The following is a 22,238-nucleotide window of genomic DNA, read 5'->3' on the forward strand; positions in this document are numbered from 1 at the left end:
TCCAGGCTTGGCTGGAGGGTGCAATCTGCTTCTTCATTCTATTTCTGCAGTCACTTTCACTTGGAGTGCCTGCTGTTTCTTTTAAAAAACTGCTGCATCCCTCAGGAACAAAGGGCAGAAAACTCTTCTAGCAAAAGCTGGGAGTCAGCAATAGGGAGGGGAAAATAAATTATTAAGGACCACATTGGGGCATTTCTTTCTGTCTTGTGCAAAACTTAAATCACTTCTTCCCTTCCTCATTGTGAGTATGGTAATAACACACAACTATTCATTATCCTCATCTTAACTAGAAAAGCCTCTTTCAATTTAGCACTTAATATAATTACGGTAAATTAAATAGTGTCTAGAAAAAGTCTTACTTTTTCAGAGCTATTATCTTACCTCTATGAAACTCTATCAGTTAAAAGTGAAGCTAGCTATTAAACAATAAGGGTTTGCAGCTATTCAGTGAGCAGAAAAGTGAGATGTTCAGTGGAAAATTGTTCAAATTCTATTTCTATATTCAATACCACATCTCCAAGGGAAAACGGGAGAATCTCATTAATGGTATCACGATGTCCCTGTTGCATTGTAGAGATAGTACTTGAGCACCAATTCTCTGTCCACTTTCCTTCCCCTCAACCGTTTCCTTTTTTAATACGAGAGAAAAAAATATCTGCATTTTACAAAATCACAAGGTAAATTATTGCCTTTGTGTGCTTTCAGCAAAAGCTCTCTCTGGCTAGTGATGCATCATTAATCTAATTTCTCCAAGAGACATACAGGATAAAAAGCACTTGGCTGCCATGAAGTCAGTGAGAAAATACACAGACTTTGAGAGGGTCATGATAAACAAAAAATAAAGGCCATAAATTACCACACTGCTACTCTAAAAAAAAAAATAAAAAGACAAAACATCTACAACAGGTATTCAAAAGAGGCTTTTGGTAAATGGTCATTCTGTGTTCTCCTAAATAATTCAAATGATGGCTTGGTAATACTCAGAGTGATATTAGAAGCATTATTTTTAACACAAAGTATACCAGCCATCAGGAATAAAATATTAAGCAGGAAATATCTTTTCATATATTGTTTTTCAACAATTGGGAGACCATTAGTAATAATTAGCAGCCGGCACTGGAACTGCTCTCTACTAACTGTGCTTCTTGTGGATAACAGCAAGTCTTATGTTAACAAAATGATGTCATCTGAAAACAGCTTTATGGCAGAGAACAGCATATTGTGCATTTCTGGGGAAAGGAATCTGTAGTGCCATGGGGATTATTATAGTTAAATTGCTTGTGAGTCACAGTCCATTGTTGCTCAATGTTTCTCAGTTGGACCCTACCTACCTATCTGCCGACCTACCTTTCATTTCCTCATGGAGATACACCTGTTCAAAGAAAATAAAACTGGCACAGTTGCACCCAATCTCTTAGCTCATTTAGACAAGTTCTTTGGTATCTTGCTTACATAATGAGATTATTTACATTACAGAACAGCCCAGCAGAATCCAAGACAATACCACACTAAATATTGTGTGAATTTATGGTAAGAGACCTTGACACCAAAGAACACATAATCCATGCAGGCAGAAGATGTAAAAGGCATGGAAAGCTGATATTGACACAACCTGGCCATGTACCTTCTCAGGGTACTTAGAAATGAGAGCCCCTACACTACACTTCTCAGATATACTCATGGCTAAGGGATCCTCCCAGCTTCTCAGCACACCTCATCCTCTTGGAAAAGAAAGGTTACAGCACATACACTGAGGGATTCCACAAGCCAGAACTTGAACACCAGCTTGGGAAAAACTAGGTTAGATGCCTGACAGTCTAGGCTTGGTTCACACAGCCTCCAGCCCTGTCCACAAGTGGAGCTCCCCAAGTCTACTGCAATTCATAGGTGTATAATAAATGAGTGCAGTTATTAATAAATGAGTGCAGGTGTGCCAAGGTGCCTCCCATGACCTGGAGTCCAGAGAGCAATTCAAACAGTAACAGCAGATTGATTACAGGCAACAAAGCCTGGGTGGCTCATTGGTAAAAAAACCCAAAAAACATCCAAACCAAAACACAAAAAACCCCCAACCCCTGCCCCCCCCCCAAAAAAACCCCACAACAACCAAGAAATTTGGCTCTGTTTGCATCCACTGAACCTGAATTACAACAAAACAAAAAAATCTTATGTATGATTATACACATTTTTATCAAATTACATTTCCTCTTCAATGCAAAAGGTTACAAAGACAGAGCAAGACAAGGAGATTGGGCCAAATGACATGTTAAAATGGAAGGAAGAAAATCTACTATAAATGAAACTGAAAAATACAGACTGTGTATTTCATATTTAATACACCTGTGTCCTGCTCTAGATTGATAATAACAGAGCTCTATGGAAGGCAATTTAAATTACTGCCTTGCCCACTGGTGCTGAAATTTGTATGGTGCATTCAGTGCTCACTGAAAGCCTTCATAGTCCAAGTACAGATTACAAATTTAAAAAAAAAAAACAAACATTGCTTAGACCTAAACTGTCTTTGACCCACATATGAAAGAAAAGGTCATTAAATGATCTGCAAATCCAGATTACTCTCCTTAGTAAGGTAAGAGGAAAAAAATAATTCACTGCATCAGCAACTGCCAGGCTTGCAGCTGTGCATGAGGTTCTTTTTCAAGGCAACACAGCAAGAAAAGACAGAAAGATTCATCTTATAAAATGGAAATCTCATTTATTTGCATCCATGCCAGGAGCTTGCCAGAATAACCACCCTGACAGAGCATTAATTCCAGTGGCAATTTCACATTCACATTTCAGGGATTTTATAGATGAGCCAGCAGCAGCTCCCTGAATGAACTGTGCAATGTTTGATAAAATGTATAAAATCCTTGGTCACCTCCTACTACTACATAAAAGTGATTCTCTCCTGATGCTGAAGTCATACCAAAACCAGAAAGTGCAAAAATATCCAAATGACAACAACAACAACAATTTAAATTATTCTTTTCATTCTGCAAAGATTACTCACAATAAACAAAAGTTATCCCTATCATGCATTGCAGCAGAATTCTCTTCCTTTCCTCATTGGGATGTGGCAATTTTTTGCAGTGAGGAGAGGATTCTCTGTCATTTTAATCTGAGAAAAGAGCAAATCAATTCAACAATGCAACGCCAGCATAGGTTTTGCATTCTTAACTGGCATCAAGCATCACAGGTAACAAAAGCCAAGCTGTCTCTGCAGCACTGAAGGTGGAAAGGAACAATGACACTACAACAGTTGTCTGGAGCAAGATGTATTAGCATGAAAATTAAAGTGCCTTTTAGAGCAATCTCATGTCTTTGCTGAAAGAAAACTAAAGGAGAGCTAGCAGGATGCTGCTTTTGTGCCTGAAGTGCTGGGACACAGAAGGACCAAGTTCACATTTAAGCTTTCCACTCAACACAGAACCAGACTTTTCATCCTTCGATGCCTCTCTGCCACATCTGATAGATAAGCAGCAAGTCTGCTTTTATCTCGGCCTCTGCTGATCGATTTAGACAGCACACTCTTGAGGACTCTACTGCAGTAGCATTCCAGTTTGGGAATATACACAAAATAGCTATTACATTATTCCTTGGGGGTGCAATTTCACATTGATTGATTCACTGACAGATTAGATATGATGAAGCAGGCAGACTCCATGTTGAGTTCCCCCCCCACACAAGGAAAGCTGCACATGTCCCGTTTATTAAGGATGCACGTATTTCACTTTAGACTTTAGCTGGTTAATTTTACACTGATGCTATGATCATGCAAACAGTAGCTGGGTTGCCAAAACACTCAAATTCATACAGCTCTGCAGTCAATTCCCAGTAAGTTGAAGCTTGGCATGGAGTTTAACAAAATACATAGACAAACTACTATCAAGAAGACTGCCAGCATGGTAAGGTTATTGATATTGGCGCAGAGCACAGACCTCAGTGACACACTGCAAAAGGAAAGCCCAGGTATACACCTGGCTATGTATTAAACAATGAGGAGAACTGAGCCTTTTCAATTCAGAGTTTGATTTATACACCTATAAATCCTTCAATCATAAAGGTGTGTAAAGGAAAAAATGGCACAATTTCAACTGTAGCTCTACAAACACTACAGAGAACTCAGATTAAAGAACAAGGGATATGCCCATGATTTTTATGCAGCTTGAAAGAAATTAAAAAACACCACCACACAAGCAGCTGGACTATTCTAACCTAAAAAAAAAAAATAATAAATTCACCCTTCACATCACTCTCCTTCTGTGATGTGCAGAAACCATTCACAGGTAACTCTTACTAACCTGCTGTTAGCTGCTTCCAGTTTTGTAGAATATTCCCCTTTAGTCCCTTGATCTCATTGTATTACACAGATGCATATACAGTACCTAGAGCCTGATGTAAGCACAACACTCCCACGCCTTGAGCAGAGAAAGAGTATTCCAATAACTGAGAAATGTGGAAACCTGGGCAGGTTGTACACTGCTCCTTAGTCCTCCACAAAGGCTGAGCAGCTATTTATCAAAAGGGTGTTTTTCAGGATGGTTGTCTCCTTCCTCCTTCATTGCATGACCAGAAAGAGCCACAGTGGTGGGGAGGGGCTGGGATGAAGGCAGAACCTGTGATTTAGACACAGCCCTGCACAATTAAATGCACCACAACCACACTGCTCCATAATGAGGGCTGAGCACTCCTCACACAGCAGCACCTGGGAGGAGTTTTCTCAGTCTCAAGATGCCTGGTGCTCTAAAGCACAGCACAAACACCAGCAATGACAGTCAGGAGCCTGCATGAGGAGTGAGCAAGCCCAGGCCCACACTGAGACACACTGGCAGAGCAGGTCACTGTCATTCCTGTCCAAACCCACGAGTATTCGGCATTTGGATTGTTCCCATTCCCTGAGCTGCTTCTTGTGTTTCCTTTACCTTAGTAACCACAGCAGGCATGCATAAACACCTACAATGTGCTGCCAGAGACATCTCATGTTGAAGAGTGGAGGCGTGAGGAGCAGCATTTCTGGCTGAGAAAACACTGTGCTATTAATGCTCTGAAGGCAGGGAGGTCAGGAAAAAAAACACTAAACGCAGCTTTTCCCCCAAATAAAACAAGAGATCAAATAGCACAAATCTGTGCAGTTGCAGAGAGAGGTCTCTGCTCCACAGCTTGAAAGCAGCATGGCCCTGCTGACACACTTCAGGCCAGTTTCATTCTTACCTCTTCAGCCCCAGATCCCATGCTAAAAGACCTTCAGCACGGGCAATGCTGACAATCTCACAATTGCCTCCAGCAGATAACAGCTCCCTTGGACATGAAGTGAGTCTAACCCAATTCAGATTAGCTTAACTAAAATTTTTATGACCTATGAACATAATAAGAGTTAGCCAAGTCTCAGTTTTGCTCTGAATATGGCACACTGATTTCAAACACTGCACATTACAGATTATAGGAATGGCCTTTCCCTAGAGATATCCTTGATTCTAAACCACAGCACTGAATCTGACACAGCCATTCTTCTTCTGTAGCCAAGAAAGCACCTTGCTAAATTTCTAACCCAGCAAGGAAAACTGAACTACCTGTACTGTACAAGCCTCCCTCCCACTCACCTGATGAATCAGTGTTGCAATAAAGCACATGAGAATTAAATTAAGCACCGTGAAAAGATTAGAGCAGTAAATCCGCCTTTCAGTTACATTCATGCATCACCATGATTAAATCATTCCTTAGGTTCACATTGACCACTTCAAACCAAAATAGGCAGAGGGCACGACTATAGTCTGCATTTTCTGGCCTGAATCAGAGAACTGCCGTCTTTACCTCCATCAGTAGTGCCACAAAGTAACAACTGGAGCAGAATCTGACTCCTTGCTGCCCCTACACCCTTTCAGCCCAGATCGGCTGTCCCCCTCTCACCCGGCTGGGGTGGGGATACTCTCAGGGTCACCTACCATCCCACTAGGAGGTGCAAGAGAACTTACCACACACAAAGCCTGACTTGAGGCTTCTGTCTCTCCCTCCCCACTCACACCTCTTTGGAAACTTGCTGCCAAGGAGGAAAGGTGGCAGCTGGGGACAAATCCAATGTAGGCTGTTCTCTGCTGTACAGACATTGCTGAATGCTGTCGTTATCTCATACATCAGTGCAGAGAGGGGGAAGGAATATTTTGACAACAAAGATACTGCTGCAGCTGGATGAAGTGAGGACTACACAGCTTAAAGAACTTTCTCCCTCACTTATGTTAAACAATTGTTTCACACTACAACACTTTAGGTTTGCATAGCACTTGAAAAACATGGTTTCTGGTCCAGCAGACAGTTGCGTGTGCTTATATGTTTATTTCTCCAGGAAAGCTGCCTTCCCTTACTTAGTGCAAGCTAAAAGCATTTCCAAACTCAGCTCTGTCTGGTTTTTAGATAGTGATGCTTATGGTCTCCACTATGGTATCAGTATAAGTGACGATGAGAAAAGTAATTACTTATCGTCAGTTTAAATGTAGCCGATTAATAACAGTGCAGTCTCCTTACTAGTTCCTCACCATGCTGGAAGAGGTACATTAAAAATGCGTTCCACCTACCAGATATGCCCACATGTCTAAAGAAATCAGGTCTTCTTGACAGCATGCCATCCCACACGCCACACCGGCCGCGTGCTTGCCCCCCAGCCCTGCCATGCCGAGACGTCGGGGGGTCACCCCACAGCTCCCATCTCCAAACCCCAAAAGGCGCACATAGAAACGTCGACACAACCTGGGCACAAAGCACGGGCAGAGGCGGAAGGGTTACCCTCCCAGAGCGGCCGGCACTCAGACATTCACTGAAATCACGCCGTTCGCAAGACGACTCTGGAGTACCACGTTATACTTAAAAATAGGCAGCCTGGCAGCGCGGGATACAAGGAGAACTGCCGGCATGGGGGGCGGGGGAATGGATTTATTTGGATAATTGGGAGGGGGGAGGTATTTGCTTTTATGGGGTATTTTGGAGAGGATGGCTTTTGGGGGTTCGAGAGAGGACGTGGCTTTCGGGGTTCGGGGGGAAGCCCGGTGCGTCTTACCTGGCCGGGGCGGCCGAGCCCCCGCGCGGTGCCGCCCTCAGCACGCCGCGCCCCGCCGCCGCCGCCGCATCGCCGGGACACGCGTGGGTCGGAGCGCGGGGACACGCGTGGGCCCCGCCGAGCCGCTCCCCCGGCGGCACGGAAAGCGCGGAGCGCCGGGCCGCGGCCGGACAGCTGCTCGGGGGAGGCGGCGGCAGGAAATACCAAAAGACTGATCCAACCACGCTAGGGAGAGAGGGAGGGAAGAGAGGGGGGAATGGAGGAAAAAAATAGAGGGAGGAAAAATAAAAACGGAGCGCGGGGGGAGGAAAAAAGGAAAGGAAACGTGCAAAATCCGGGCGGGATCTGCGGCGCGCGGAGCGGGCGCTGTGCTCGGCTCCCCGCGGGAGCGCCCCGGCCCTTCCCGGCTGGAGCTCGGCTCCCTTCGGATTGTTATTCCCCCCACACTCCCCGCAGTTTGTTTCTTTCTTCTCCTCGGCACAGGGAGAGCCTGAAGCCAAGGCAGAGTAAATAAAGCAAAACCACCAACCCCCTAAAACAAGAATCAGGTGGACCCCCCGGCCAGCAAGCAGCAAGCCATCCCTGGGGTTCACCGACGCCACGCGCAAGATAATGGAGAAAAGCCAACCTGGAGGAATCACCACGCTGAAGCCCTGCAGCTGCAGAAGCACTTTGTCTCAGCATCCAGCCACACGCCTCCGCGGGCGCCGTGGCTCAAAGGCGCCCATGCAATATGCAGCCCTGACACGCAGCTGGGCACGCTCCCAGCTTCGCCTGTGCATCCAGAGCGAAAAATCAATCCCATGGCAGGCACGGACCCCTAAGCTCCTCCAGACGAGGAGGACAGTCCAATCATCGCATCCCTGGCCGCAGCCTGCCTGCCCTTCGGGGGAGGCATGACTTTACAGGCAGCACAGTATCTGGTAAAGCATCGCGGCAGAAAACGACCCGGCCACACGCATTTAGCTGCTGCTTCCTCTCTCCTCCACTCTGCGGGTCCCACGGTTCAGAGCTGGACCAAGAACAGGAAGCCAAGCAGGACTTCACACCTCCTTAATCTCCATGGGAAAAGGGGCAGCAGAGTTAAAAGGCCCCCAAACTTTCTGAAACCAAAATTACATGAGGGGATAATGTGACCCACATGAGTCTGACTTGCATCACTGAAGTCTGAATCACCCATGTACAGCTGAAGCTTTGTAAAAAATACAGCATGAAGCTCAGACTCATGCTTCTGAAACCAGAAGCATTAAATCATGTGCCTGATGTGCTCCTCTACCCCACCCTTCACAGAAAAAGCCAGATCCTTTTTCTCTTTAGTGTGTGCAGCCTCTGAACCAAGACAAAGGCCACCAGCTCTGATGTTCCTCAGACTATCCAGGAAGCCAGCTTCCAGCACTAAAAAGCAGCAACTCATTACTTGAAAAGGTCTCCCAGATAATGAAAACTCCCGAATTCATCCAAAGCTGCAAGCTCAGCTTGGACCAGGGCACAATTGCTCTCATTTACTGCCTCCAGCCAGCTCCAGCCCATGCATGGACTACAAGGCTTCACCCTGCATCACTGGTGTCCATGTACCTAATGCCAGCAGAGGTAGCTGATTTTCTCCTAGTGAGCTCGGTTGCACATAGAGCAGAATGTACTATACCTAGCTAGGAGTAGAGCATGGTACTGGAGGGAGAAGTCACCATCCATTTTTGCTCTTTCCTAAAAGTTTTAGTACCAAGGAGAACTGTAAACAGATCATAAACTAAACTATGAACAGCTGACACAGCCTAAGGCGTCTCTGCTATTCAAGAGCCACCACAGCCTTTCTCTACCCATTGAATAAGCCCCTGAATCACTTTCAGAAGGCAGGTGATTTTAAGTTCACTTGTATTTGTTGTGATTTCTGCCATCATCTGCAAGGAGTGGAAAGTTGTCATGATTCCAGTTGTCTTCAAGTTGGTTGGGATTTTGACTTAATCCTCACCAAAATTTTACCCTGAGGGCAAGCACGTACTCTGCAATGGGGCAGGGCACTGCATGGAGATGCCAAGGCCTCTCATCACCCTGGCTCAGGGCACTGCCAGGTTGAGCCACTGTCTTAGAGACTGAAGCAACTAACCCTGCCTCATACTGCCTTCTTAGTATTCCCTCTGCCTTGTGTCTGTTCCAGGCCACACTGGGCTCTTTTCTGTGTCCTCCACTCCCTTTACCCTTCTGCTTTTAGAGTTGGAACACCCAAATGCCAGGTAGTTTGCCAGCACCTTGTCTGGTACAAATGGCTTCTTGACTAAACCATGGACTTGACATTAGTCTGGCTGTCTGCATCCACATTGGCTTTGTCCCACCATGGCTTCTCAGCTACTTTGGTGCTGAGATCTACAGCTTCCAGCATCCCTACACAAATCTCAGTGGGACTCAGAGTTCACTTCCCAAAACACTTGTAAAATATTTTGGTTAAAGTTTCCCACTAAATTATTTTCATATCAGGCAATCATTCCATGATTACTAGTATTTCATCTGTTCACTGCCACATTGCCACACACCATTCATTTGATAAAAAACTGAGCATCCAAAAATATTTCTCTCAAAATGGTTGGAGACCCTGATAAAGAATAATACATTATGTTTTCCTATGTGTTCTAGGACAATGCATGTGGCATTAGTGATGCGGATACACAGATCAAAATGCTTGTCAGTTAAATTGTCAATATTTTGTCAGTAAACTGGACCATCAGAGAAAAATTACCTCAGATTGATGCTTTGCACCATGCAGCCATGGCATTTCTTATGGTCCAGGAAGCTCTGTAGTTGAATTTGCTGTGTGTTCAGACCTTGCACCAGATGAGTCCTCTGACTCTGGGTTAGAGCAATCTATCACTTCCCTGTCTGTCTGTCAAAGATGGGACCTGGACCTGTTCTCCCCCTTATAAGTCCCCCACAGAAACGTGGGGAGTAAACAGTGCAAACACTAATATTTTTAAAGACCATTTTGCACAGCCCCCTAGTGTCTATTGTGTTAACAGCCATTCAGAAGACACATCTGCTGGTTGTGTGCTGTCTGCAGTTAATGCAAATACACCTGAGCTGAGAATAAAACCCTAAGTGGGTAGATGTGGAGTACAGAGCTCATAACCCAGCCCTGTGCTTGGGGTGAGCTTTGCTGTGTCCTAACGCCACCTGAGCTCCCTAGCTTAAAGCTAATTCATCAGTGTCCTCCAGATATGACATATCCCTTTGACAAAAGCTCTCTGATGGATGTACCTTGCAGTTAGGGCTGAGGACCCTTCTGGCTTCAGCTCTTCTTTGCAAGGAATCAGCATTCCTTTTAGGGGGTCGGCAGCTGTGATATTTCCTTTGGGCATTTGCCAGCGTTTGCAATACTTAACTTGCCCACCACAGCAACATAACTCTGTCCTAAAAGGGCTCATAAACTGGTATGAACTCTATCATAAACAAGAGTAGCAAAAGCAGCAAAGCACAATAAGCTTTAATTCTAGGGCTGGGAGAGTGAAGTCAAAGTGTTTCAGCTGTTGTTACTCCAGTCTTTACAATCCAATAATGCAAATCAAAGACTTTAGTAGTCAGAACACTGAAAAGAAGTATCTTGTGTCTTTTTATGACAACCCTTCTAGATGTGCAACAACACAATATCAGTGTTGTCTAAAATTTGTGGCAAAGGCAGACAGGGGAGTGAGCTGCAGCAACAGACAGATCACTCAGTTCTTTTAGGTCAGCAGCATGCCTAGGAAATGGTTGCAGTGCTTTCCCCTGCATCTTCCTTTTCAAATCCTCCACTTTTCACAAATGCTGAGAGAGCTCCTCTTTCCCCCAAGAGAGATCAGACCCCACCTATGTGAACTGTAAACGTACACTCATTTTGCAGAGTCCAGCAAACTTGCATTTTATGCTTTCCTATACCTTTCAACATACCTGCAATAGTTCTACAAGCTCCCATTACCATAAAAGCCATAAGATACATTTATTGGCCTCTATTAAGATGAAAATTGAGAGGATCATATTCCTATCATTATAATTACTACAATAGCTCTAGAGTTGTAACCACATTAATCAGACATCACATGAATGGTTGTTAGCATAGTAAGATACTTGCCCTCAAGCTCATGGCACATAGTGAGACAAGAAGCAGAAAGCTTTAAAACAAATTACTTTTAAAAAATGTTATTAAACACGGGTCTTTATCGTTAGCCATAAACTTCAACGCAGCTGTATACAATTAATGGTAAGAAAAAGATCGCTTTTACCCGCAAGTGTTTTCCAGTGCAATGTTCCTTAGCAAAAACATTCAATGCCATAGCTGGATAGAGCAGGACTTTCTTGTTAACAAATAGTAGTCTGTCTGTTTAGAACTCTGAAAAAAACATATTTGTTCATTTTACATTTTGAAAAACAGAACTGCTGCTAAACCAGGATCCTAATTGCTAGTTTGCTGGAATAGGTCTCCGGAGAAGTTAGAAAAAACACAAACATCTCCCCGGGAGCCAATGGAGACTGGAGTCCTCTTGTGGCAAAAGGTAGATTTCTACTGACTGATTATTGCTTAAATTTGGGACCTAGTAAGAGGTACAGGGAGTATCTGCTTTGTAAAGAGCTTCATGTCACATTGCAGAGCACAAAAGCAGCAGCGTGAAGACTTCGCAGTGGGCAAGCATCAAAAGGAGAAGGATGCCACAGTGTTTTGATACTGCAGACTGTGCTTCTGTTTACTGTGGTAGCTCCTGTCTGTTACTGTGTTCCCTGCTGAGATGATGTTTCTGGCTGGGGTTTTTTTCTGTCTCTGTTAGCAGAGGTAATTTTTCCTGAGTGTTTTGCTAGCAAGAACTTTTCTCCTGGCTAATATATTCAGTGCACAGTATCAGACGCCAGCTCCCATCCTTCTTGTCAGCCTGGTGGTAAGGTGGGCAGGTAACATGATTTTGAGATCTTGTTTAGTTCCTGCTGCCCTGTATTCCATCTCCTTTTCTGCAGTGTTGTTTCGTGTCTGCAACAGACCCTATGGATTGCCTTGAGTTCATCTTAGGAGACTTTTCTGTGAATGATAGATATTGGCCATGTTAGTGCCACAATCCCTGACTGGAACAGCACTGCAGAAGATGAAATAACTAAATAACCTGAAAGTCTTTCTTGACCCACACACTGTAGTCAGAAAGCATTCACACGTCCACATTTGGGCTTGGGTTACAGCAAAATTATCTGGCTAGCAATTTCCCCCAGTGGCTAAGTCTTCAAAGGCCTCATGAGCCCCTCACAGCTCTGATGGTCCTGCAAATGAGATTTTGAACTTTCAGAAAAAAGTCTCCAGCAGGAGCTTGTAGCAGAGGCTTTGGAGGCAGCTTTAAAGACCTGCCAGTAACAAGATAAAAGATCACACCATGTTTATTTTCTCTATCTGACCCATCAGATGCTTGGATGGTGACCTGCTTTCTATAACCTTAACCTCAAGGGTGCTTTTCCAGAGTCCAAATACGATGCCATTTTAATTACTTCACCCCAGACCTCATTCCAGACAAAACATTTGTGATCTTAGGTATTCTATATTAAACAAGGCTTCTAGGGCAGACCTTACCTTCCCTACCCTGCATCCTCACCAATGTAAACTTCTGTCTCAAGAGGACTCCTTCAGGAATCCTAAATTAGGATCTGTGTTGAGAACTATTTGAGTCTTACTACAGCTAGAGTCAAATGATGTTTAATTGTGACTACCCAAGTTCCTAATTTCTTAGTGTTCAGCTGAAGCCTGATCATATCAAGCACCATGGACCTATTTGATTTGCCTCCAAATGTCTAAGCCAGCAAATTAATCTGAATGCTGCCATTATGGCTTTGGTGTGAAAACTAGATCAAAGATTTTGGCTGCCGTTGATTTGCTCCCACAGGCCTGTCCAGAAACAAACTGCAAGTATCATCTCAGAGAATAGCCTAACATGCTGAGATGATCTGGTGAGCAAGGCTCTTTCTGCAGCTAGCAGCAGTCTGGAAAACAGCCGAGTTATCCAGGATCTGACAAATTGTCCAGCAAAATCTGGGCTAGATTTCAAAGCCCTTGATAAGACATGACACAAAACCAATTTGGTATTCAAAAACATTCCAATACCCCTTGTTGTTGGTCATATTTCAAGCTAATTACAAGCAAGCTAGCTGTTACAAAGTCTCAAAGGATAAAACAAAAACTTTCGTGTATACATAAACATATCCATAAGTAAGATCATAGTTTGGGTTGGGAGAGACATTTAAAGGTCAGCCAGTCCAACCCCCCTGCAATGAGCAGGGACATCCTCAACTACATCAGGTTGATCAGAGTCCCATCCAATCTGACCATATAAATATGTATGTAAAATTAAGTTCTAGCATGTCTGCAACTAAGTCCATCCCATGGACAACAGCCCTCCCAAAACTGCTGCAGCATGGATCACTCTTCCATGGGGTCCTTCACAGACAGGCTGCTCCAGTGTGGGCTGCTCTATCCACAAGCCTTCCCCAGGGTCACAGCCTCCTCTCAGGCATCCACCTGCTCTGGTGTGCAGGTGAATCTCTGCATCCCCATGGATCTCCATGGGCTGCAGGGGCATAGCTGCTTCATCATGGTCTGCACCACAGGCTGCAGAGGAATCTCAGCTCCTGCATCTTGAGCACCTCCTCCCCCTCCTTCTTCACTGATCTTGATGTCTGCAGAGCTGTTCCTCTCACATGTTCTCACCCCACTCTTCTCTGGCCACAATTACAACTGTGCAATCACTTTTTTTTTTTCCTTTTTCTTAAATGTTATCACAGAGGTGCTACCACCATTTCTAATTGGCCCAGCCTTGGCCAGCAGCACATCTGTCTCTGTATTGCCAGGGATTGGCTCTGCTGGACATGGAGGAAGCTTCCAGCAGTTTCTCCTAGAAGCCACCTCTGTAGCCCCTATGCTGCTGAAAGCTTGGCCATGCCAACCCAATTCAACACATGTACCTCTATAAAAGATTTTCCTATAGCCCAGTACTAATCTCTCCAAACATATTATTTATGTACTGACTGATAAATACTCTGTCCATAGATAGATCTGGATCTCGACAGAAATTACAGCTTAATTCCTATTTGTTTACTACTTCATTCTCTCCAGAGAGGGGCATTTTGACTTACAGATGATTGAATCTAGTTCCTGACACTCGATGTATACTATTGATCTGGAGGTCAGGCCAGAAAGTCACAAATTGGCTCTATTAGTAGCTTTGTAACAACACTGTGCCATATTCCCAAGCTTGCAGCTGCTTCCCAGGATGTGTTTGTTCTCATTCTTGACCCTTTTTATTTCGCCTGACTCTTGACTCACTCTTGCAGCCAGCTCATCTTTAATAAATTATGGAACTTCTCACAGCTTCTTTCTTGCTCTTCCCTCCAAAATTCATCTTCTGGCTCAATTTGTGATCAAGCAAAAAAAAGTCTCCTTGGCTGTTACAATTCATTTTCAGGATTCTTTGTTACTGCTGATGCCTCCGGTGAACTCCCACAGGGGCTTAAAAGAGATCAGGAAGAGAAAGTACAATAATATTTTTTGCTACTTCTGAAGGGCATCTGGCTTGTCTGCACAGAGGGATGCCAGTATTTTTATCTTCTTTTTGCTTCAAACAGGGGGACCTGTCTGGTGTTACAGTCACAAGTTACAATTGTAGAAATAAAACACAAAATACTGAAGCCGGATGAAAAATTTGTTCCCCCACAACAGATCTAGCTTTATCAAAAACCATATCTGACTTAACAGCCCAAAAGGACTGCACACAAAGGTATGTTCCAGAGCAAATTGTCCATCCCTTTTATGCCACAAAGGACCTGGTTTGACCCCAGAGTCACTGATTAGGTCTTTGCTGTTGAAGTCCAAACACAGAGGCACTCTTACAGAGGATGGCTTGATTTAGCTACTGCTGGAGTCCTGAAACAGTGGGATAATACCTTGGGAACTATGATATCCACATGGGTGACCTGATGGTAGCCACAGAGAACGGTAAATATTTGCTCCACCATTTTGCAGAAAAAATTATATATGTCCTAGCTGTTTTCAGCCTTGATGAATTTTATTATTCACCTGTCAGTGATCCCTTCATACAGTGGAACCAGGCTTGCTGTGGTGTGTGACTTTCTCCTGCTGTTGCTACATTAGCAAGCAGGAGAATATCTGTAGGGCAAAGAAATTGGTAGTGAGGATGCAACATGCACACTTACTTGCATTTCAGAAAAAATGGCTTTGGACTAGCTTTAGTCTGGTCCCATCAAGTCAGCATCCATCAACAACTACAGCAAATTAGGATGCTCCTAGAGTACATCTTCCCATGCTGATTCACTCAAAGGGATTCCAGGTGCATGTACTCAGAGACTGCTCTGGCTATGAATCAAAGAGCAGAAAATAAAAACAATCTGGGTGTTTGCCTCAAAACCACATTGCTGATCTGTCTGAAAGAGAGTGACATCTGAGATACAAAGAGGCTGCTGATTGAAAAACAAAAGATACTGGTGGAAAAAAATACCTCTGAATGCAGAGACATATTTTAGGATTACATGTCACCTTATCTACTGACTGGTAATAGCTCCTTAGGTTTGCACAAGCCTTGGAACATGTTGCTTAGCCCTTCTGTGTTGTGCTCCCTCAATGACTACCCGGCTGTCAGGGTCAGGATATTTGTCCCTGTTCACAACCAGGGAATAACAGCTGTGGGGAGCAGCTAACCCATGTGGGACATTGCTGGAAGCAGATCCCACAGCTGGAATACCATAGCCCCATATTCCGCCCAGGCCTCCATTGGGTACAAGCCTTGTCACGAGGCCAAAGGCTGCTTTCTTCAATCAGATATTGTCACACAGTGGTTTTGTGCCACTGTTTTGAAGATGAACTATGTTAAATGTAGCAATCTTTTACTTTGAGCTCTCATGGTAAAGGTACAGGCATTAAAAGTAGGATCAGCTTCTTAGAACAGATGTCTTTTAAAAAGGCAACAAATGAAAAACATACCATAGGCTTGAGCAACCAGTGCTAACTGAGGTTACATTAGAGAATTAGCACAAAATACACAAATATATGAAATGTGTTAGTTGAAAATGTTATCACTTGTATTGATAGTTGTACAATTAAAGGAGTAATGTTCATCAAGTATACAGGAATGAAATCAGAGCTCAAGACCATCAATGATCTCTTGCTACCCAGAACAAGAGACAATCTGACTTTCAATTAATCCTGTCCTGCTTCCCAGTGGCTACAAAGGAGAAAATAGAATAATGAGTAGAATAAAATATTCTCTTTAGTTTATCTCAGAGTGAAACAAATAATTGCATTTGAATATGGTGAGCTAATTTTATAGTGCTTTTCAAATGTACCTTAAGTAACCCTTGGGAAAAGTTTTTTAAGCAGAGAAGAATCCAAATGAATGATACCCTCGGTGTGAGGTCGTATTAAAACCTCCAAATTCATCCTATTTTCATCAGAGCTGTGCCAAGCATCTCAGCCAGCTTGTGCTTCTGCAGCAAAACTTGCCGCTCCTCACAGTCTGTCCAGTGAAACTCGGCAGTTCTGGACCCAGTCAGAAAGCTGATAGGAAACCTCTATCAGCAGTGACAGTGATGCAAGACTCTGCTGGTTAAAGCCAGAAAGAAGTCCAGCACATAGATTGGTTTTGAAAAATTGCTCTTGCCACTGACAGGAAATTCTTTTTATCAGGCTGCAAAGCCATAATGGAGTAGATCTGTAAAGGAGCAATATCACAGATGTCAGCTTGGGGTCTGGACATCATCATGTATTCTTTTTCTTTCCCTGGGAAGATTGCTCTGAGGTTGGGTCACTGGATTATGTTGAATAGGCTGGTAATTTTTAGGGATATTTGAGCAAAATTGTTTCCTCTTCTTCTCTGAAATACACGTCTTGGAAACCTGCTTATACATGTACACACAGTTTCTCCCTGAACAGATGTTACTTTTCACAAAATTACAAGGCTGTCATCTGTGATGAATACTGAGTAGTTTCAAGAAGTCTGTTCTCTGAGCTGCTACAAAACATAGAATCCAAAGCAAGGAAAGGAGAGTCTGGCAAGGAAAATAACATCCTCACCAGACCAGGTCAGGGTTCTGACCTCAGATACTGAATTTCTCTTTGCAAACCTTTTATGCCTTCACAGTTCTTTATGTGCAGAATGAAATATTTCCTACAGACTTTGCTTACTTACATTTTATACTCTTGATGTCAGTGCATGTTTTACCTACCATGTCTAGAACTGCAGTTACTCCTATTCTAATATAAATAATAGCATTTTAGTTCAGTTGAGTATTGTGCTTTAGCACTTGTACAGAAAAACACAGTCACTAACTTGTTCTTCTCTGTTGTTATCCTGTGGGTTCATTAGATTTTCCCTTAAAAAGACCCAAGGAATTTCTAAAAGCACCAGTTTTCAGAACAGAAAATATTTTCAAAGCTAAAAAGACCTGCAAAGAAGAAAAGTTAGCTTTTAAGAAGAAACAAGTCAGTCAGAGATGGTATTTTGTGTTTAGACTTACTTATGCCTGCACAGTAAAAAATAATAAACGTCTTTATATGTCTTTTTTTATATGAAGGCTGGTAAGATAAACCCTAAATAACATAAGCTAAAATTATAAGGCCAAGAACTGGCAATAATTTCTCTTTCCTTCTCCTCTCCATTTTTTTTAACAGAAAGAAAAGCTTGCTTGTTAGAGGGAAGCAGGGGATGGAAATGTAGGAGAGCACTATGGGGAGAGGTGGCAGACTCTCAGTTCTTACTCAAAGCACAGGTAAATGGCATCAGCTATGGAAAACACAAAGGATTTGATGTCTGGCAGTTCCTTGGCAGACTCTCAGCTCACTTATAAAAGTAAATTCTTTTCTGTTACAATAGAATGGGAAAGGATCTTTCTAAACACAAAGTGAATATAAATAGATATATGTGAGCTTGTCTGTGCAGTTGATATTTCCTGGTTATACTGGTCTAATGACCAATAACTGGTTCATGTTAGACCAAGGTGGACGTTCTGATTTTAGGTGAAGTCCAGATCTTGTCAGAATAACTTAAAGAATATGCAGTAATATATGGTAAAAAAGACAGGCCTTGATTTTAGACACAAAGTGTCCTCCTGGGAGCTACTGCTGGTTTAATTAAAGAGGTTCAAAGTCTCTCTCTTTCCCTTTCTGTTATAATGATCCCATGTTGATAAGCCAAGTTTGAAGAAAAACTGAACTGATCTCTGCTGCATGAGATTTGCCTTCGCTTGAAAAGATGCCAACTCAGCTGACAAGTATTGTGACTGGAACACCAGTAAACATTAACTGTTTCACTTCTTAACAAAGCACACAAGGAAATCAAGAGACCAGAGGGCTGCAGCAACATTTCCCAGAATGCAGAGCTTTGCTGCTGCTGTGCATAAAATGAATATGTTCAAGCCTACCTACAGTTAAACTGCAAGGAAGTCAGAGGGAGGGCATCAAATGAAGTCGTTTTTATGAAAAGGTTAGAGGTGGGCTCAGCTTTTAAATGCTAGAGAAATAACACTCTTGTCAACAGGTTTCTCTCTGAGAGATACATCGTTTTTAGGATATGGAAATGTGATGCTTGAAGAGTCCTTTCAGAGCTACAGTTCTGATCTGATGGATGGCCAAGGGTTGTTGGGATGTTTTTAATGACCTATAATGGCTTTCTTCAGGGACTTTGAGAGCTCAAGATGCTGAGAACAGTATGTCTCAAAGTATGACAAAAGAAAAGAATGATAAAGGATACAGGGACAGGTAATCTGCTGAATTCACTGCACTGCACAGAAATTATGCCTTGACAAACTCACTGTCTGTTGATGAAAAAGAGGTTTTAAAATGACAGAAGTAGGTGGTATTGACTGCTGTGGATGAACTATATTCTGTGGGTTTAGAGGAATTCTGTAAGAAGCCTTCTCTGAGAGGTTCAGAAAATAATTACTGCCTGCTCTTTGAGCATCCAGTGATGTAAGAAGCAAAGCTGGAAATCACCTCTGCAAAGGGGCATACATATAAAATGTGTCATCAGCTAGGTCTGAATTTAGCCATCTTCCATCTCCAGCTTTCCAGAGCCACCACAACACCCAACGTGTTCTCCAGTGCAGAGAGACACACCTGACACACATAAATCCTCAGAAAATAGAGCAAATCCAGCCCATTGTGCTGTAAAAAATTCCCCATGCAACTATCAGAGAAGTACATGCAGTCAGCAAGAAGCCAAATTAACTCTGCTCACAGTACCTCATGCCTAATTACTCCCATCAAGGCAGGGCTGGTCATTGTTCTCAGAGTTAAAAATTAAGAGTCTAGCTCCCACGGCACGTGCCAGACCACTAAAGTGTCAACACAGTTCCTTACAGCATCTGTGAAAACCTAGAAACTCTGGATAGAAAAGACCTGTTGAGTCAGCTCAGTGTGTCGTGTCCTAGTCTTTGCAATATATTCCTCACCACCTCAGGAATGCATGGCCACAGGTACCCATTTGCAGCACGAGACTGCAACAGCTCCAGGTATGAGCTGGGGCACAGAAAGCCTGGAAAGAGAAGTTTTATTGATTACCACAATCAAATTAATCTAAACAGATGCACTATTTTGGGGTGAGTTGTTTAAACATTTCTTTTAAATGAGACAGGGCAAGGTTTGCCTTTAAAACAAACTGAAAGCAGCAGAATTTCTATCAGATAATATGACCAACTTTTCTTGTAAGATGCACTGGCAAACGCAGCTCTACTGCAGTGAAGCTCTCCCTCTGGTCAGATCCTGAAAGCATTTTCTCCAAGAGCATTCAGAATTAAGCATGCATTTAACTTTTCTTTCCATTTCACACTCCATTTCTAGTGATTAATGCTTGTATTCTAGATGGATGAAAGCTGAAACAGATGTTATCCACTCACAATGCCATTCTGATAACCCTGAGCTAAAGGCTGAAACCCTTAGCAGATTAGCAGCTGAAATAAAAAATGGATAAGTGGGGAGTATGGCTGAACAAACTCTTATAGGTTTTATTTCTGTGGCTAACAATGCACAGAGGCTATGTAATCTCTGTACTAATCTGCCAGAGGAAAGATTAAATGGCAAAATTCCAGCACTGAAACCTGCAAGTCTCCTTTGCTGTACTCCCTCTGTGTGAACACTAAAATTTTTAGCAGAATGTCACTATGTACACTCTATTGTTTAAAAGGTGTTTTTTTCAGCTCATTTTCTTTTATATGAAACAAAATAACAGTGTTTCTGATACATTCCTATGAGTTTATGGTATTTCTGCCATTAAAAGTACTTGCAGCCACTGTATGGTTCATCTAGTGCTGAGAAGGTTAGAAAAAATATTTGAATTTCCACTTAAGTGAAACTTTGAGTGGCTTTTATCAAAAAAGGAAGACCCACTTTTTAGCAGCTTTGGGACTTTTTTATATTGCTTCATTCAAGCCTTGGAAGTCTGTTGGAGCAATGAACCTGACACAGCTGTGTCAGGGAAAAATTTAGTCTCCCTCCTTTGTTCTTTACCTCAGAGAGTTACAATATGTCAAAAAGCTGTGCTGTATTAATCTATAGGCAAGACAAAACAATTCAGCTGACAACATGCTATTGGAAACTAGAGGAAAGGAAATCTGCAACATCAGTACCCTGAAGAGCAGAGAACTGGCTAGAAATGCACCAGCTATATAGCTCAATTTATCACCTAACCCACCCTTTCTTTTTTTTCCCTTTTTTTTTAAGATACTCCAATTACTTTCTTTAAAGCCCAGGAGTGGGAGCATGGATGCAATAATCTAGTCCATTATCCTGCCTCAGACAGCAGATGTTTCTGGGGAAGGAAGCAACAACCTGCAGTAGGCTGGTGCAGGATAATCTTACCCCCCACCTCAGATCAGATCACAGCCTGGTCTTCAGTAGTTAAGAGACTGGCTAAAAGCAGAGCATTTAATATCCTTTTGAGAGGGTTTTCTACTCTGGCCACATTAATGACGAATTTCATTCCAATACCCAGCATTGAGGCAAGTACACTTTGTGTATTTGCTTTATGTATCAGATCAAGTCTCATAACATGTTAAACATTGGAGAAAAGATTTAAAACAGTAACTCGAGCTACCTTTTCCAGATGGAGAGAGGGACAACCAGCTTGCTGAGTGTAACTTGCACTTTGTGGAATTCATAGTGCAAGCTCCTTGAGGCTTCTTACAGCATTGCCAGATCTGTGCTACTACTATGTCTATCAATAATGCATAATAAATCACAGCAAAGAAATCAGAAATCCCAGCTCTTCCTCCTATTCTGAAGAAAAGGCCTAAAGACCCAGACAATAGAAGCATGATGGTTGTGCTTTATCATGTAATGTTGACACGGCAGGTGTAGAGCAAAGAGCAAGAAGATGAACACAGTCCTTTAAAGGTATGTTATAAAAAAGCACCTCTAAACTCATGAACCCCTTCCCACCACCACCTCCCAAGAACCATTTCATTTTGTTACAGAATCAGCTGAGGAATAACACAGCATTGCAAGTTTCAGGGTATTTATTCTGTCATGCAAATTCTCAAGATCTTCAGTCCCCAGTAGGCACAGGAATCTGTGACTCCAAATTGCTTCTAACCTCCAGGCCCCACCTCCTGAGGCTGCAGTTAAGATCCCAGTAAAAACTATTACTCAGCCTGCACCTTTCCTAGCTCTTCAGTGACACCTTCTGGGACAAAAATAGACCAAGCCAATCCCAGTTTTTCTGCAGCTTTTTTTATTTATAGGTAGGAGTAAAGTGAGATTTCTGGAAGCTAGTTCTCGAGAAACAGTGAGCCCACAAAAATTGCTATGCAAATACAGCTGCCTGTACGCAGTGCCCTGAAAAGCACGATCTCTTTGGAGACTGGGCAGGAGATGAGTCCCAGATGGCCACAAATCTGTAAGCTTTCACTTCTCCAAGCATGTACTTTGATTTCCTGAAATTGCTAACTGAGGAGGAAAAAAATCACACTTGAACAGCTGGATACTCCCTGTAAGAGCAGGAAGGATGAAGGTGGAAGTTTATATTGAAATATCTTACTTTTAATGACAGTGATTTTATCTTTGCTTGAGGGCAGGTTTTAGATGCAGCTGTGGTGGAACTCCAGGGCACAACACATGCATTTCCCTCTGGCAGCCCTGTGAGGGGTTGGACTGCAATTCCCACACCCCCACAACCCCAGTCGTAAAGGGCAGGGG

The 22,238-nt window shown here is 43.0% G+C and overlaps 1 protein-coding gene and 1 long non-coding RNA gene across 5 annotated transcripts in view; one reads left to right on the forward strand and one right to left on the reverse strand.

Annotated features, from left to right (window-relative positions):
* OSBPL5 (oxysterol binding protein like 5) overlaps positions 1 to 22,238 on the reverse strand; it is a 174,271-nt gene that overhangs the window by 129,234 nt on the left and 22,799 nt on the right. The window contains exon 1 of one of the 4 annotated variants that reach the window (XM_085062912.1): positions 7,677 to 8,083. The exons of 2 other annotated variants lie outside the window; for them this stretch is intronic. The gene's annotated coding sequence lies outside the window, so the exon portion shown is untranslated. Of the gene's footprint in view, positions 1 to 7,048; positions 7,324 to 7,676; positions 8,084 to 22,238 lie in introns of those variants that run through there. One more of the 4 variants, XM_085062910.1, reaches the window with a different exon arrangement.
* LOC146436564 (uncharacterized) lies at positions 6,641 to 9,535 on the forward strand. The gene is made up of 2 exons (XR_014852704.1): positions 6,641 to 6,841; positions 7,532 to 9,535. It is a non-coding gene; the product is annotated as an uncharacterized LOC146436564 (long non-coding RNA).

This window comes from Lichenostomus cassidix, chromosome 5, assembly GCF_008360975.1.
Source record: "Lichenostomus cassidix isolate B80296 chromosome 5, HeHo_3.0, whole genome shotgun sequence".
In the NCBI taxonomy this organism is placed as follows: Eukaryota; Metazoa; Chordata; class Aves; order Passeriformes; family Meliphagidae; genus Lichenostomus; species Lichenostomus cassidix.